Below are 17916 nucleotides of genomic sequence, written 5' to 3'. Positions count from 1 at the left end.
AACGTGTTGACCAGAGTGTTGTCAGCTCTGCTGAAACACATGCGCAGCTGCATTGTATTCCCCCAGGTGGAGGATTTGGTCACAGGGAAAGCTGACGTTTATGCCCTGGGACATATCCCCAACATCATTGGTGCCATTGATGGTACACATGTGGCATTTGTTCCCCTCCCGGATAAATGAACAAGTTTTCAGGAATAGAAAAAGCTATTACTCTATGAATGTGCAGATGGTGTGTTTGGCGGATCAGTACATCTCCCATGTGAATGCCAAATATCCTGGCTCTGTGCATGACGCCTTTATCTTGAGGAATAACAGCATCCCATATGTGATGGGCCAACTCCAGAGGCACTGGGTGTGGCTAATAGGTGAGCCCAAGGTCCCCTCTCAGTATAAGTAGGTGTCTGGGTATGGGGTTGTCCCTAAGGGTTAGTGTGCGTCTAACAGTTGTCCCTCAATATTTGCAGGTGACTCTGGTTACCCCAACCTCTCATGGCTACTGACCCCAGTGAGGAATGCCAGGACTTGGGCAGAGGAACGTTACAATGAGGCACATGGGCGTACAAGGAGGATTATTGAAAGGACCTTCGGCCTCCTGAAGGCCAGGTTCCGGTGCCTCCATCTGACAGGTGGATCCCTGTACTACTCACCCAAGAAAGTGTGCCAGATCATTGTTGCGTGTTGCATGTTACACAACCTGGCCTTGAGACGCCAGATGCCTTTTCTGCAGGAAGATGAGCCTGGAGATGGTCTCGTGGCAGCGTTGGAGCCTGTGGACAGTGAGGAAGAGGAGGCAGAGGAAGAAGATGTTGACAACAGAAGTAACATAATACAGTAGTACTTCCAGTGACACACAGGTAAGACACTGTACCTTCACTTAACTTTTCAGATTTCTGTTGGACATTGTCCATGGCAGCCTGATTACCCTATGTATATGGCCACCCTTTGTACCCTTTGGCATCTCTATTTTTAGATCTCTGTGTCCCAGTCTGGCTCTTGCTATGTGTACTGTTGCCCACCAAGGTCATTCCTGGCAGGGGTATTGGCAATGTTTTCTGGCTTCTGCCTGGATCGCAGGGACTGTTTGCGGGGTGGTTCTCCTTCTGCAGGGTGTGGGTGTAGGAGGCTGGCCTGGCTTTTAGTGGGTACCAAGGGGTACTTACACTCTGTACCAGGTCCAGTTATCCCTTATTAGTGTAGAAGAGGTGTTTCTAGCAGCTTAGGCTGATAGAAGGTAGCTATAGCAGAGCAGCTTAGGCTGAACTAGGAGACATGCAAAGCTCCTACTATACCACTGGTGTCATTTGTACAATATCATAAGAAAACACAATACACAGATATACTAAAAATAAAGGTACTTTATTTTTATGACAATATGCCAAAAGTATCTCAGTGAGTACCCTCAGTATGAGGATGCCACATATACACAAGATATATGTACACAATACCAAAAATATGCAGTAATAGCAAAAGGAAGTAATGCAAGCAATGTAAAGTTACAGTAGATTGCAATAGGAGCACATAGGTATAGGGGCAACACAAACCATATACTCCAAAAGTGGAATGCGAACCACAAATGGACCCCAAACCTATGTGAGCTTGTAGAGGGTCGCTGGGACTGTAAGAAAACAGTGAGGGTTAGAAAAATAGCCCACCCTAAGACCCTGAAACGTAGGTGTAAAGTGCACCTATATTCCCCAGAGAGCACAGAAGTCGTGATAGGGGAATTCTGCAAGGAAGACCAACACCAGCAAAGCAACCAAAGTGGATTTCCGGACGAGAGTACCTGTGGAACAAGGGGACCAAGTCCAAGAGTCGCGACAAAGTCGAGAGTGGGCAGATGCCCAGGAAATGCCAGCTGAGGGTGCAAAGAAGCTGCCACCGGATGGTAGAAGCTGTGGATTCTGCAAGAACAAAGAGGGCTAGAAATTTCCCCTTTGGAGGATGGATGTCCCACGTCGTGAAGAAGCTTGCAGAGGTGTTCCCACGCAGAGAGATTGCAAACAAGCCTTGCTAGCTGCAAGGGTCACGGTTAGGGTTTTTGGATGCTGCTGTGGCCCAGGAGGGACCAAGATGTCGCCACTTGGATGAGGAGACAGAGGGGCACCCAGCAAGTCAGGGAGCCCTCACAGAAGCAGGCAGCACCTGCAGAAGTACCGGAACAGGCACTTAGAAGAGGAGTGAACCGGAGCTCACCCGAAGACACAAAAGGGAGTCCCACGACGCCAGAGGACAACTCAGGAGGTTGTGCACTGCAGGTTAGAGTGTCAGGGACCCAGGCTTGGCTGTGCACAAAGGAAATCCCGGAAGAGTGCACAGGAGCCGTAGCAGCTGCAAATCACGCGGTACCCAGCAATGCAGTCTAGCGTGGGGAGGCAAGGACTTACCTCCACCAAACTTGGACTGAAGAGTCACTGGACTATGGGAGTCACTTGGACAGAGTTGCTGAGTTCCAGGAACCACGCTCGTCGTGCTGAGAGGGGACCCAGAGGACCGGTGATGCAGTCTTTAGTTGCCTGCGGTCCGTCGACCCACTGGAGATTTCTTCAGGGCTCCTGGTGCAAGAAGGAGGCAGGCTACCCCCAGAGCATGCACCACCAGGAAAACAGTCGAGAAGGCGGCAGGATCAGCGATACAAGGTTGCAGTAGTCGTCTTTGCTACTTTGTTGCGGTTTTGCAGGCGTCCTGAGCAGTCAGCGGTCGATCCTTTGGCAGAAGGTGAAGAGAGAGATGCAGAGGAACTCTGATGAGCTCTTGCATTCGTTATCTATAGAATTCCCCAAAGCAGAGACCCTAAATAGCCAGAAAAAAAGGTTTGGCTACCTAGGAAGGAGGATAGGCTAGCAACACAGGTAAGAGCCTATCAGAAGGAGTCTCTGACGTCACCTGCTGGCACTGGCCACTCAGAGCAGTCCAATGTGCCAGCAGCACCTCTGTTTCCAAGATGGCAGAGGTCTGGAGCACACTGGAGGAGCTCTGGGCACCTCCCCTGGGAGGCGCAGGTCAGGGGAGTGGTCACTCCCCTTTCCTTTGTCCAGTTTCGCACCAGAGCAGGGCTGGGGGATCCCTGAACCAGTGTAGACTGGCTTATGCAGAGATGGGCACCATCTGTGCCCATCAAAGCATTTCCACAGGCTGGGGGAGGCTACTCCTCCCCAGCCCTGACACCTTTTTCCAAAGGGAGAGGGTGTAACACCCTCTCTCTGAGGAAGTCCTTTGTTCTGCCTTCCTGGGACAGGCCTGGCTGGACCCCAGGAGGGCAGAAACCTGTCTGAGGGGTTGGCAGCAGCAGCAGCTGCAGTGAAACCCCAGGAAAGGCAGTTTGGCAGTACCCGGGTCTGTGCTAGAGACTCGGGGGATCATGGAATTGTCTCCCTAATGCCAGAATGGCATTGGGGTGACAATTCCATGATCTTAGACATGTTACGTGGCCATGTTCGGAGTTACCATTGTGACGCTATACATAGGTAGTGACCTATGTATAGTGCGCGCGTGTAATGGTGTCCCCGTACTCACAAAGTCCGGGGAATTTGCCCTGAACGATGTGGGGGCACCTTGGCTAGTGCCAGGGTGCCTACACACTAACTTATAAGTTACTTAATTGCAGTGGTAAATGGCTGTGAAATAACGTGGATGTTATTTCACTCAGGCTGCAGTGGCAGGCCTGTGTAAGAATTGTCAGAGCTCCCTATGGGTGGCAAAAGAAATGCTGCGGCCCATAGGGATCTCCTGGAACCCCAATACCCTGGGTACCTCAGTACCATATACTAGGGAATTATAACGGTGTTCCAGTATGCCAATGTGAATTGGTGAAATTGGTCACTAGCCTGTTAGTGACAATTTGGAAAGCAGAGAGAGCATAACCACTGAGGTTCTGGTTAGCAGAGCCTCAGTGAGACAGTTAGTCATCACACAGGGAACACATACAGGGCACACTTATGAGCACTGGGGCCCTGGCTGGCATGGTCCCAGTGACACATACACTAAAACAACATATATACAGTGAAATATGTGTGTAACATGCCAGGCAAGATGGTACTTTCCTACAGTGGGGTGCTGGTGGCCTGCTCCTGTGGCGAGGCCTCTTGTCCACTAGCACCGGCTGAGGGGGAGGGCTGTTCTTCGGTGTGGCTAGTGTCAGGGGCCCGTTGCTGTACCACTGCCTCCCTCATGGTGTTGGCCATGTCACCCACCACCCCTGCAATGGTGACCAGGATGGTGCAGATGTGTCTGAGGTCCTCCCTGATCCCCAGGTATTCTCCTTACTGCCACAACAATTTTCAGCTTTATAGCGCACCCTTTGAATTCCAAAATGTCATTAAAGTATCCTAAAATATCAATGTCATATTCCCCAAGTGCTTCTGGATGACATCTGATTCTCTCAGGTTTACATTCTTCCACAACCTATAAAATGTACGATCTGCTTTAATTGAAATTGGGGATCCTGAATTAGCCATTGTATGTAATTCTATCTTACCTATATGGACCATACCCAATAGACCTTTAAATTTGCCTGGTTTTGAATCTATAGTAAGCGCAATGTTGGAATGTCGAACTCCTCTACTGAGTTCACTTCTATTTTGCTAGCTGGCTTGATATTTCTCCAAACCACCACAAAATGTCCTTTTTTGGCATTTCATACATTTTTCCAATTGCTGGACATCCTGAATGAATCCCTAAATGAGTTTTTGAGCCACATCTATAACACACTAAAGAGTTGTTTTTAAGAACTATATTTTCCAATTTCTGTTTTTCCTGTATAGTCAATGAAGACCCTCTACTTTTTAAATCAGCCTTCCTGTCATGGACAACACAATGTGATTGAGTTTGCGTATTTACTGATGATAATATTTTCATAGACAGTAAAGATCTTTCAACTCCCTGGGCTATGTCTATAACTTCAGAAATACCAAAGGAGTGAGGTGAGGTAAGCCCACCACACGCTTCACTCTGGAGGGCAAGGCAGGTTATTGTGGGTTCAGGCTAGACCTCTCAGTTAACCAAGGGACTTCAAAGAAATACACACTCCCTAAATCATATCCATCACCATAATTATTCCTAGTCCAAAATACACCAATGGGCCAGGTTCAGGGACCACCCCACTTTACTTCACTTTACTTCAACAAAGAAAATAATTTGTTTTCTTTATGTTGACCCTCACCCACTCTAAAAGTGGCATGTTTCATCATCGGGTCCACCCCTGCACCTAAAAGCCGAGGTGAGCTCAACCGACCTTTGGCAGCACTTGAAGATAGCCTGCCAGGGATCTAAAGATTAAAAATACTTCACTATTCACAAAGGTGGCCGTATATTAGTTGTGATAGTGGGTATAGTTAAAATTAATAATAATGCTGGGGTACACTAAAATGTTATGGTCCTATGACCCTCATTTAGATTTTGTCAATACGTTTCAGTCTCTGAAAACGGCCTATAAGGTCCTGGGCTTTCATCAGGAATTATGTTTCAATAGTAATCCCGGTCTCTGACCTACTTGTCACATCTGTGAGGGTATACAGTGAAAAGTCACACACATGTATGGAGCAAAATAATTTGCCTGGAGTAATGAAGCAATATCATAGTTTCTGTAGTGTAGGAAAACCAAGAGGCACAATATATCCACTGCAACAAATGTCTTAGAAAGACAAACCTCTTTGTGATGTCTTGCTTACACCTTTGGTGGGCTATAAAGGGAATTGCGGTCTCATGACCCTCAAAGGTGAGAGGAACATATATGCAGAAACTGCAGCATACATCACAGGCAAAAACACATGCAATGTGAAGTCGGGTCCAGTGCGCCAAATCTTACGATGCTTGAGCGACTCAGATAAAAACCCTGTATAGTGAAGGAACAAACAACACACACAAATACAAGAAAAGTGTATCAGGTCAAATATACATATGTACACATTTACCCAACCACTGCACTTCTCAGGGGGAGTCAGAGAGCATGGCCCTACAGTCACACACTGAAGTGAGATTAACATTAGTCACCCTATTATATCAAACTCGGATCCCCTTGCCCCCATGCCTAATGTCTATTATTATGGAGGATCGTAACAGATGGTCTGGAAAAAAGGGTGATCCACCAGTGTAAGAAAGTCCTTCTGTTTAAGCAGAGGAAGGCCTCCATACTCACTTCCAGTAACCGCGGTTTGTAGTGGGTCACCATTTTGAAAGGCGTGTGTCTCACTCCAGTGTCACTAGTATACTCGACAATGCTATACTATGCCAACTAGCAATGGAAAGACAGATAATGATGATAAAGAAAACAAAGAAAAGCCAATTTATTTTTACTGGGATCCACCCACACTAGGCCCACCACCCCCCTAAACAAAAAAGTGTCCCAAAGCAAAGTCCAAAAGCCCAAAATCATTCCCCCAACTTTTTGCCCTTCCCACCCTTTCCACCAACAACATGCCCTCTTGCAAAAATTGAAAAAACTATAAAAAGGGCTTTGAGGGCGTCTATTTCCTTGGCCACATTCTACTGGCCCTGCCGGGGCAGTGCTCTCACGTGCCTCAGGTTTGATATCTCGTGTAGGATGCAGTCAAAGAGGCATGATGTTGAGTCTGAGGAGGGGAGGTTTGTGGTAGTACGGGCGGTAGTGGACCCTGGCTGCAGTTGGTGGTGGAAGTGCCGTGGCTGAGTTGAAGGCGGGCCTGGCTGGCAGCCTAAGGAACTTGAGGCCTGCGCCTCCTTCTTTTCTTCACCCAGGGCTACCAGCTAGTGATACTGCTTAGCCACTGCCTCCACCTCCACCTTCTGCTACTGCAGCGCAGCGGAGCGGCTATGTGCTTCCAAATTGGGGCTAGCGCCAGTTGCTGTCTGTTGCCACCTACAGCAGCAGGAGTAGCTATATCAAGAGAGTAAGAAGAACAAAATAAAACAAATGAATTGTGGTGCTAGGTAATCAATCATAGAACTGACTGCAAGAAACAATTAAGCCAAAACCCCAACCTAATCAGTTCAATACAATGATTTTTGTTTAAATTATTTTATAGTAAAACTGAACAGTTAAAAATGAATTACCTGCCATTATGAGCAAGGCGTATATAGATATGTATCTATCTCATATGCTGCATAATTAATATTTGACTATGCAACATTAACAGAGCATGCTGGTGGGCCTGCTTACTCTCTAGCATGTTTTTGGGACAGCAAAGTTGTACCGTATTATGTTATTAACTTATAATTGTAATGGCCCTGTTCTTCTCCAACTCCCTCTTCAAGTCGACTACCCTAAGTCCAAACTTAGGTCACAGGGTTAAGCTGATAGAGTCTGGCATATGGGACACACTTGAAGGATAATGGATATCCCATCCACCTTATTACAGTAGACAGTGCATAGAAGAATATAAATGATGAAGTATAGTGCATCAAACAGGAATATTTTATTTGACACAAATTATCCCATCCTTCAAAATCTAAATCAGGCCCTTAGTCTCACATTACACCAAGGCCTCCAACACAGATTATTCTCAAGAAATACCTTCACTTGGCAGTTGGGCAAATTCGGAAGGTAAGTTATAGGGACTGGGCAAGGTAGAGTTTTTAGCTATGGAATGGTTGAGTGTCACTGATCATGTACTACTGTTTTACTTCTTAGTCACATTGATTCATGGGAGAAAAAATATTGGAACCATCAATCCGTGATGGAAGACATGAAATCACTTGGGCAGAGAAATGTGTCACAGACATCTTGTGGCGATATGGAATTTACTTTTTAAGGTAGGCTGGGACAGAAAGACAGAATAATGAAGTGAAGCACTAGTAGGGGGCTGAGTGGGCACTGGGGAACACACCTCTTCAGTTTATGGATTGCAGACTTAGGCCCATATTTATACCTTTTAGCACTGCATTTGCATAATTTCTTGACGCAAAAGTGGTGCAAACGTACAAAATACAATCGTATTTTGTAAGTTTGCAATGCTTTTGCATCAAAAAGCGGTGCTAAAAAAGTATAAATATGGGCCTTAGTTCCCTCGTGCCACTATGGCGCAGCAGACACACATGATTTCACCACCTGCACTCATTGTAGCACCAGATTGCACTGCACTCCAGTTTTCGGTGGTGAGATGCCCAGGCTATGGTCTGGACGCTGGGGGTGATAGAAGGAATATCTGCATTGCTTCACCAATACAGTATTGTTGATAAGGAAGCAAGGTGACTTACCACTTGTCCCTGCCACCACTGGAACTTTTCCCTCTCTCTGAAAAGCCTGCACCTCCACTGACATCCATGCGACAGCACTCACCTGTGTGCCAGGTGAAAAACATAATGCATCAATATTAGATACCAGAGAACCAAGTAAGCATTTACTTTGCACAAGGCACCACAACAATACCTCACTACAGCTAAATAAGCTACCTAGCAGTACTTTCTTGTATCAAAAGTAATCACTTTGGGAGGTTTGTGTTAATGCTTGAAACATTTTAAAAACCAGGTAGTCATTGAGGGAACCAAAAACCAAAAACACTTTTCTCCTTATGGAGGGCCATGATTATGATTCAGGAATACAGGAAGGACATACAATAAGGCTACGAATGGATAAGGGTTAGTAGGCAATGCACACAACATATGGTATTGGCTGTAATATCTCATTCCTGCCATGCTGCACTGTCATGGAAACCGCTAGTAGAAGACAAGATCGGGTGTCCATGACTAGGATGACCACTCTATCTCTGCCCCTGTACTTTATGACTGTTTCTTCAAGAACATCACCACAGGTTTGGCTACTTTATGTTACCAAAAATCGTTTCTCCTCTTAGCGCTACACAACAATACATGTAAAAGAGGGGCAAGTGGAAGCTATGAAAAAAGGAGGCACTAGAAAGGTACAGATGCCAGAAAGTCATCTGCGGAAACAGAAAGTATAGAAAAAAACACAGGGAAATGCAGGGATATACACAACATCAGACACACCACACAAATGGTGAAGACCTGAATTATCCAGCATAAAAGCCGACTTAGATGCAGGGTAGCGAACGCTCCCTTGGTTACACATTTTGGGGCATATTTACAAGAAGTGGCGCACTGCAGCTGGTGTGCCAAAATTGGCAGCACAATGTTACATCACTTCTAAAATACAGGGATTTGCCGCATTTACTAGAATATGGTGCATCCCTGTATTTCCCTAACTGGGGCTCTAAACTAGCTGCCGAGCACCAACGCAGCCACCCTTGCGACATTGTGCAAGGATGGCTGCATTGCGCGTTGACTCTGTTTTTGTGGATGAAGGGATACCTTCTTGCAAGAAAACAATCTTCAATGGTGATTTGCTCTTTCTATGTGTGCTACAGAATGCAGCACACATAGAAAGAGCAAAAAAGGAGGCAAAAGTAAAGCATATCTCCTTGTTGCGCTATGCTAACGCCACCAATGGGGTGGAGTTAGTTGTTGGCGCTGTCTCAGGTTTAAAAAATCTCTAAAATCTGGGCCAATGTCAAAATGCAATGGGTGTTGCTGTTGAACGCCCACAGCAACACCCATTGCACGCCCCTTCCAAGCAAAGTGCTGCATGTAAAGAGGCCGTATTTATAAAGTGGCGTTAAGCCACAAAAAGTGTCTTAACGCCGCATTGTAAATACAGCGCATTGCACAGCGCCATTGGAGCATCCCAAAAAGTGACACTCTGGGGCTTGTAAGTATGCCCCTTTATGTCCTGTAACCACACTCAAAATGACTTCACATGGCAGATGACTGATCAACCCCGCCTTCCAATAAGGGGCGGCCACCTTTTAGGTTTGCTTATGTGATGTGAGTGTCGGTGGATCTCCATTTGTGATAATGTAAATAATGTCCTTCACAGTGTTGGTGAATGGTATGGTGACCATGTGAAGTTTTTTGGCTGTGATCTTTTGCTTGGACATAAAAGACACTAGTCCTCCCATTTTTCAAAACCCTTCTCATTTAAGCATTCTTCTGATTGATATTGTCATCCTAAATTTGTGTATCCTTGTGAACAGTTGGCGCCCAATCCCCTCCTCCCCTCTTTCGGTCGATACAGATTGTACGCTCCATATGTGGGATAGATAAAGCTTGATAATTACTTTGAATGATGCAATCTTCAAAAATTGATGTCCCATTTGCTTTAGTTTTCCTTTCTACAGGACAGCATTATTACATGTAATCCTTGCTTACTGCATTGGCTCTACAAGCCCTATGTTTTTTATCTTAATGGTTCCCCTTCTTATCCACCCCACTGAGGATCTTTTCCAATGCAAGTAAGGTAGCCATTTCCATTCCTTTGGATCTGCAAATAATAATGTGGCTAGCATTTGCGACAAGAATTTACAATTCTGTTAAGGACACGAGGGAGAGGATTATGCTTTCTCTTTCTTCTACTGTCAGCACACAGCAGCCAATGGAAACAATAAACTACATATCCCATCAGTCTTACAGCCTTTTTATGACCTCCGAATGAGGGCCTGCCATCTTCTATAGATCCCTTAATCACTATGGTCCTTCCTCTTTCTTTGCTCATCGCAATTTAAGGAAAACCTGATAAATAACCATCACATAGTCCAACGTACAGAACCATGTTCCTCTTCATGATGGAGGAGAAAATCAGCACAACCGGTGCAATTTAGAACCGACTTTTCATCCTTTGCTTCACAGGAAGACATCATTTGGGATCTCTTAAAGTAGCTTTGTCTTCTGCAAAACGAAAATACTGACATAACAACCCACACCCAAAACACATAGGTTCTTATAATATCGGAAGGGTAAAATATTCATTATGTTGTCATATCGATTCAACAAATAAATCACGCTCGGGCGGGATAATCCTCGCCTCCGTGTCCTTAATAAAATAAAAAATTCTTGTTGCAAATGCTGGAAAATTTAGGATTCTATGTCAGGACCAGAGGCTTCGGATTATGCTAGTTTAAAGTTGAGCAATAACCTCTCAAGCCACAACAACAATGGGTTTGTGTGAAAACAATTTAAAAGTAGAGTCTGACGACCAATCTGCCGCTGCCATAATAGCCTTTAACCTAGACCCTGCATTAGATGCTTTGGACGCCATAGCACCACTTATGGAATGGGCACCAAAAATGGAAGTATCTATGCCCACTTCTTGCAACAACCATCTGACCCATCTCTCCAGAGTAGCTGAGGAGACAGGTCCAAATGGCTTCTGCAAGGAAATCAACAGTTGTCCAGCATGCTCTCTGCGAAACTCACGAGTAACATCTTCATATACTTTTAAGCAGCTTACTACACACAACTTAGAATTATCTATAAAGCTTGGATAACTAATACATTTTGAATATAATTTATAAGTTTAGAAATATTAAAAGAAACCCCCATGGGAGTAAAAACTCTTCCCGCAATGTACAATGCTTTGACATCAGAGACTTCCCGCAGGATATCTAGCAAAGCAAAATGGTCAATCTTGCTGATAATTGTTTCCGCAAAAAACCTTCATTGGCTGGTCAAGTCACCAAGAATCTTAAAATCACATTAACATCCCAAAGAGATGAATATTTTGGCATAGGAGTACAAAGCATCCGTACTCCACGGAGGAGTTTGCAAATTAATGGGTGTTGTTCTGCTGCCTTCTCTTCGACCTGAGGATGTTTGGCTGAAATAACCGATCTAAAATTATTAATTGTCCCGTAGACTAGCCCTTGAGCCACCAAATGAGATAAAAAAATTGTGCCCATCTGTACTGAGGTCCCCAATGGATCTACACCCCTTTGACTGCACCAATCCACCCATCACCTCTATGTGGAGGCATATCTCTTATGTGTAATAGATGCCAAGAATTGAGAGAGGAAGAACCTAGTGTCCTCCGATATTCCTGCGTCTTTTCTTGATTCTGTGAAATCCTCCACGCCATGAGTGATCATTGCTCCTCCACAATAAGTGGATGTGGACGCCCCATTGGATCCACTAACGGATCTTCTGACTTGAGGATGCGCACCGGGCGGCACTTCATAGATTCAATGCCACCGGAAACCATGACTGCGCTCTCCAGCATGGTGTTACTAGAATCAACCCTGCTCTTTGATGAAGGACCTGTGAGAAAACTCGATGAATCATGGAAAAAGGGGGAAATGGATTGCAGGAATTCATCTGAGCTGAGAGCCTGTGGATCCGGTCTCCAGCTGTAGAAGTGAGGAAGATGGGAGGTCAGGCGAGACGTAAACAGGTCCACCTTTCATGGACCCCAAAGCTGATTCAGGAACTGAAATACTCTGGGGTGGAGATGACAATCGTTAGCATCTCGAAGATACCTTGAATTCCAACATACGACCACATTTATTTTGACTGGAATATATTCTGCTGAGCTTGAAATCTGATGTTCCAGACAGAAATGCCAAAAATCCTTTGCTATCTCCGCTAGCATTTGAGACTGTGTCCCCTCCAACGTGTTGATGTACCTCACTGCTGAAATGTTGTCAATCATCAAGAGAATACAACATTTTGGGGGTATTACGAGTTCCATAGGATATAATGGACTCGTAATACGGCTGGTTATATATCCGTCACTTTACCGTCACTTTTGGGAAGGAATAACACCTCCTCCAAAGTTGTAATAACCCCCTTTGTCTTGTAAGATGACAGAGTCTTCACTGCAAAAGAGCCCCCCAGAAGATCTAGACAATTCATATGCAGTTGAAGTTCCCCCAGGGACCACCATCCCGGTCTCCATTTGTCCGCACCTGGCTCCCCTGCACCATCTGCTGGCGTCCAACTCTATGACTGGAACTGAGGCGAAAATTGCTTTGCCATTCCAAGCACCCATATGAGTCAACTCCCACTGCAGCTCTGTCCGAGCTTCCTGCGATAACACAATCAGTTCTGAGTAGATGAGGCCTCTGCGGAGATGAAGATTTTTTAACCTCTGAAGAGCTTGAAAATGGAGAGGGCCTGGGACAATGGCTTGGATAGATGAAGCTAGGCGGCCTACCAATCGGGCAAGTACCCTCAAGGATATTGAAGAAGCAGACAAAGCTTTCCTCAATTCCTTGTTGATAGCTAGTCTTTTCGTCAAAGGAAGCTTTAACGGAGTCAGTGAGGAGTCTATCTTGAAACCCAGGAAGTCTATTTTCTGGAAAGGATCCAACTGTGATTTATCTTTGTTGATAATGAAACACAGGTCTTGAAGAAGTTGAATTGTCCAGGAGAGATGAAGAAGGACCAAACTCTCCTCTTGCACCATGATAAGAATATGGTTGAGCTAGATTATCAGATGCACATCTTTCTCCCTGAGCCATTGCATGACTGGGCGCATGACTTTAGTAAAGCACCAATAGGCAGAGGAGAGCCCGAATGGAAGGGCTGAGAACTTGTAACATTTGTTTCACCAAAAGAACTGAAGGAATCTGCGGTAGGAGCAAATATAGGAATGGTCAGATACGCATCTTTGAGATCCAAATGAACCATCCAATCCCTTCTAATAAGAGTTCTCGAAGAACATGAATACCTTCCATTTTGAAATAGCTGTAGACAATCCAAGAATTGAATTGTCAGAGGTTGAGCACCAAGTGAGAGCCTCCTTCATTTTTCTGAACCAGAAAGATGGTACTAATAAACCCTCTATGGTGAGGGTGAGAAGGGACAATGGCTACTTTCTTAAGGAGGGCTTCCACCTCAAGATCTATAAAAGCACTCTCTTGATGGGAAAAACAGAGGAGGAGAAATCTCAGTTGGGCAGGGAGTTGAATAAAATTCTAGGCGGTATCCTGCGATTGTGTCTAGCACCCATGCATCATGCGTAATCGACAACCAATTTTGAAAAAACAAACTCACTCTTCTCCCCCAGAAGAACTTCCCCAGAATTAATAATTGTTACCTGTTTGAGAGGAGCTCTGGTTGTCATATCCTCCTCTGTGCGCTCCTCTGGGATTACGGTTTCTATAACCGCGCCCTCTTGTCAGATAGAAGTTGGCGTTCAATTGATAACTGGCATCTCCTCTGCCCCTCTGATATGGGAGAGAGGTCTGGGAGCTGAACCAGCCAGACACTCGACCTCTGAAGTGCCAGACTCAACTCTACTTTGAGTAGATGGTGAAAAAGGCCACTGTTGAAAACCTTTTTGATTGAAGTTTGGGCTTTATCCAAAGCTGAGAATAGGGGTTAGAATGACCCCCTAAATGTTACCTATTAAGCAGACACATGCGATTTTGACGATTGCATTTTTTAAATTTAATAGTTAAACCTAAATTCACTTAAACTGGAAAGGCACTGTATGAGACTGAGGCCAACATGCCTTCCAAGTTTGGTGGATTTCCATTCAGCCACTTTTCAATCAATCAATCAATCAATCCATTTGTAAAGCGCACTACATACCCGTGAGGGTCTCAAGGCGCTGGGGAAGAAAAGGGGGTGGGGGTGCTGCTACTGCTCGAAGAGCTAGGTCTTGAGGTGTCTTCTGAAGGTGAGCAGGTCCTGGATCTGTCTTAGGTCGGACGGGAGGGTATTCCAGGTCTTGGCGGAGAGGTAGGAAAAAGATCTGCCGCCGGAGGATTTGCGTCAGATGCAAGGGATAGAGACGAGGGCGAGGATGGAAGAGCGGAGTTGTCGGGTGGGGGTGTAGAAGCTGAGTCTGTTGTTAAGATAGGCTGGTCCGGTGTTGTGGAGTGCTTTGTGTGCGTGGGTGAGGAGTTTGAAGGTGATCCTCTTGTCGACAGGGAGCCAGTGCAGGTCTCTCAGGTGGGGGGTGATGTGGCTGCGGCAGGGAATGTTCAGGATGAGCCGGGCGGAGGCGTTTTGGATGCGTTGGAGGTGTTTGGACAGGATGCCTGTGTAGAGTACGTTGCCGTAGTCGAGCCTGCTGCTGACGAGGGCCTATGTTACTGTTTTTCTTGTTTCGGTTGGGATCCATTTGTAGATCCTGCGAAGCATGCAGAGGGTGTTGTAGCAGGAGGAGGAGATTGTCAGAGTCACCAGATCCTCGGTGTCTGTGCACGCTCCCAACACTTCCACCACAAGACAGCTCCAATACTCTAATTAGATTTGTCACAGAGTCTAAGAGAGTCCAAGTGGAGAAAAGGTGATTAGGAAGGGAACAGCTGGGAAGGAGACCTGTAGGAAGCAAAAGGTTAAAACACACAAGCATAAAAATGATCTCTCATGAAAACAGTACTATACTATGACTCTAAGCATCATCACTCTGAATGCATGAATAACCTTAAGAATGAATCTTATAAAGACTAGACTTTTTTGATGACTGAATACCTGTGGGAGAAAACAAGTGGAGTTAAATATAACTTTCAGATTCAAGTACTTTCTTTAGCATGAATATCAGGAAAACTATCTGAGTAAATTCTGAACCTTCGTATAATTCTTATTTTAAGAATACATATTAGGAAAACACAACATTTCATCTAGAACTCTGGACTTCTTTGTTCTCTCTAAATGTTGAAACATGTATTGCGCACATTGTAGATTTCCACATAGGTATTTAAACCCCAATAGAAGGATTGAGCACCATGAATAACACCACATAGATTCAAGGAATAAATCATGTGACTTGTCAACTCGAAAACTTCCAAGTAAATGCCTTAGAATGGTAGCGCACAATGAACAACATAAATAAAGCACGAGGAAAGAATTGCACGTCTTGCCGATTCGAAAACCACCATGTAACTGTCAAGGAATGGTAGTGCACAATGAATAACATGAATTAAGCATGAGGAAAGAATCGCACGTTTTGCTGATTCGAAAACCACCATGTAACTGTGAAGGAATGGTAGCGTACAATGAACAGCATGAATTAAGCACGAAGAAAGAATTGCGCGTCTTGCCGATTCGAAAACCACCATGTAACTGTCAAAAGAATTGTAGCGTACAATGAACAACATGAATTAAGCACGAGGAAAGAATTGCACGTCTTGACGATTCGAGTGCCACCATGCAACTGTCAAGGAATGGTAGCGTACAATGAATATCATTGATTAGAACACAAGGAAAAGAATCGCGCGTCTTGCAGATTCGAGTGCCACCATGCAACTGCCAAGAAATGGTAGCGCTCAATGAATATCATGAATTAGAACACCAGGGAAAGAATCGCGCGTCTTGCCGATTCGAATGCCACCATGAAACTGCCAAGGAATGGTAGCGCACAATGTATATCATGAATTAGTACACAAGAAAAGAATTGCACGTCTTGCCGATTCGAATGCCACCATGAAACTGCCAAGGAATAGTAGCGCACAATGTATATCATGAATTAGTAAACAAGAAAAGAATTGCGAGTCTTGCAGATTCGAATGCCACCATGAAACTGCCAAGGAATGGTAGCGCACAATGTATAGCATGAATTAGTACACAAGAAAAGAATCGCGCATCTTGCCGATTCGAATGCCACCATGCAAATGTAATGGAAAAGTCCAAACGCACATTCACACACGCAAGAGCAAATTATTTTAGCAAGAAAAAATTAGGCCCAAGAGTTCGAGCGTCATTGATACGGAGTCGGGGGCCCAGCCCAACCTCCGTCTTACCGCCCTGGTCAAGAATCACCCAACGAGTGAAAGGGTGAGGCCTGGAAAATCAAAGTAGGCCACTGGAACAGGAGCTCAGGAAGTTGCTGCTGCTCTGCACCGGGACCTCTGAATAGTGAGCACGTGGAGCTGGGCTGGCTCCCTTTTAGAGTCTTGGCCCAGCCCACAACCACACCCAGGCATGCTGCAGGGAAAGCTTCTAGAAGGCCCTGGAAAGGGACCACACCCTGACTCACTCTGAAAGCTTGCAGCAATACACTGCAAATGGACAGTATTTATAAGCACCTTAAAAATGATTCTTCAGGATTGAATTATGCAATGCAAAAGGTTAAACAATAACATATCATCACAATGCATAAATTACATTATCTTGAGAGTGTTGAGTTTTTGCATTCTGGTTGCCCGTAGACCGCGCACTGTCCTGGTGTTGACAGTACTCCCAGGCACGCTCTAGGGCCTGGTTTGTCTGGATTGAGACAATGAAAGCGTCTCACAAGTACTGGAGCATGAACATCAGATGTGGAAACCCATGAATTACTTTCAGGACCACAACTTTCCATGAGATTAAGTACCATAGGTTACGCCCTCTCAGTATAGAATCCAACACCTTCTTGACTTCGTATTCTTCTTCCCCCTGTATTAGTACAGGAGCTGGATGAGGGCGAACCTTTTGGACTGCCTTTTTTAAGAGGGAAGTATGGAAAACTGGATGAATCCGTAATGATCTTGGCAATTGCAGTTTATAGGTCACAGGATTAATTTGCTGAAGAACAGTGTAAGGACCTTTGAATTTGGGGTTAAACATGTGCTTCTTCTTAAAGTCTATATGTTTTGTGGAGAGCCACACTTTGTCACCTGGTTGATACTGCGGTCCCTCAAAATGTTTCTTGTCATAGTGCTTTTTGTATTTTTGTTTGGCTTTTTCTAAATGCTGTTGAATCAATTTCTGGGTTTGATGCAAATGTTGAACGGTTTCTGATACAGCTGGAGTAAGAGAACTTTCTTGAGTAATGGTAATGGGTAAGTTGTCAGGATGGTAGCCAAACAAACCAAAGAAGGGTGTAACGCCAGTAGAAGTGTGGAAGGAGTTGTTGTAGGCTAACTCAGCCAACCAGAGCATTGATGTCCAAGAATGAAGTGCTTTTTCAGCATAAGCACGTAGGTATTGCTTCAAAGTCTGATTTAGTCTCTCCGTTTGACCATCTGTTTGAGGATGGTGGCTAGTAGATAGTGTAGATGTCACTTGGAGTGTTTTACGCCATGTCTTCCAGAAGTTGGAGGCAAATTGCGACCCCCGATCGGAGAGGATCACTTTTGGCAGTCCATGATAACGCACCACTCTATTTAGTAAGATAATTGCTAATTCACTAGAGGTGGGCAATTTCTTACAGGCAATGAAATGTCCACATTTTGTGAGACTATCTACTACTACCAAAATTACTGAATGCTGTTGAATCACTGGCAG

This window comes from Pleurodeles waltl, chromosome 10, assembly GCF_031143425.1.
Source record: "Pleurodeles waltl isolate 20211129_DDA chromosome 10, aPleWal1.hap1.20221129, whole genome shotgun sequence".
NCBI classification, from domain to species: domain Eukaryota; kingdom Metazoa; phylum Chordata; class Amphibia; order Caudata; family Salamandridae; genus Pleurodeles; species Pleurodeles waltl.
Note: the sequence above shows the minus strand (reverse complement) of the source record.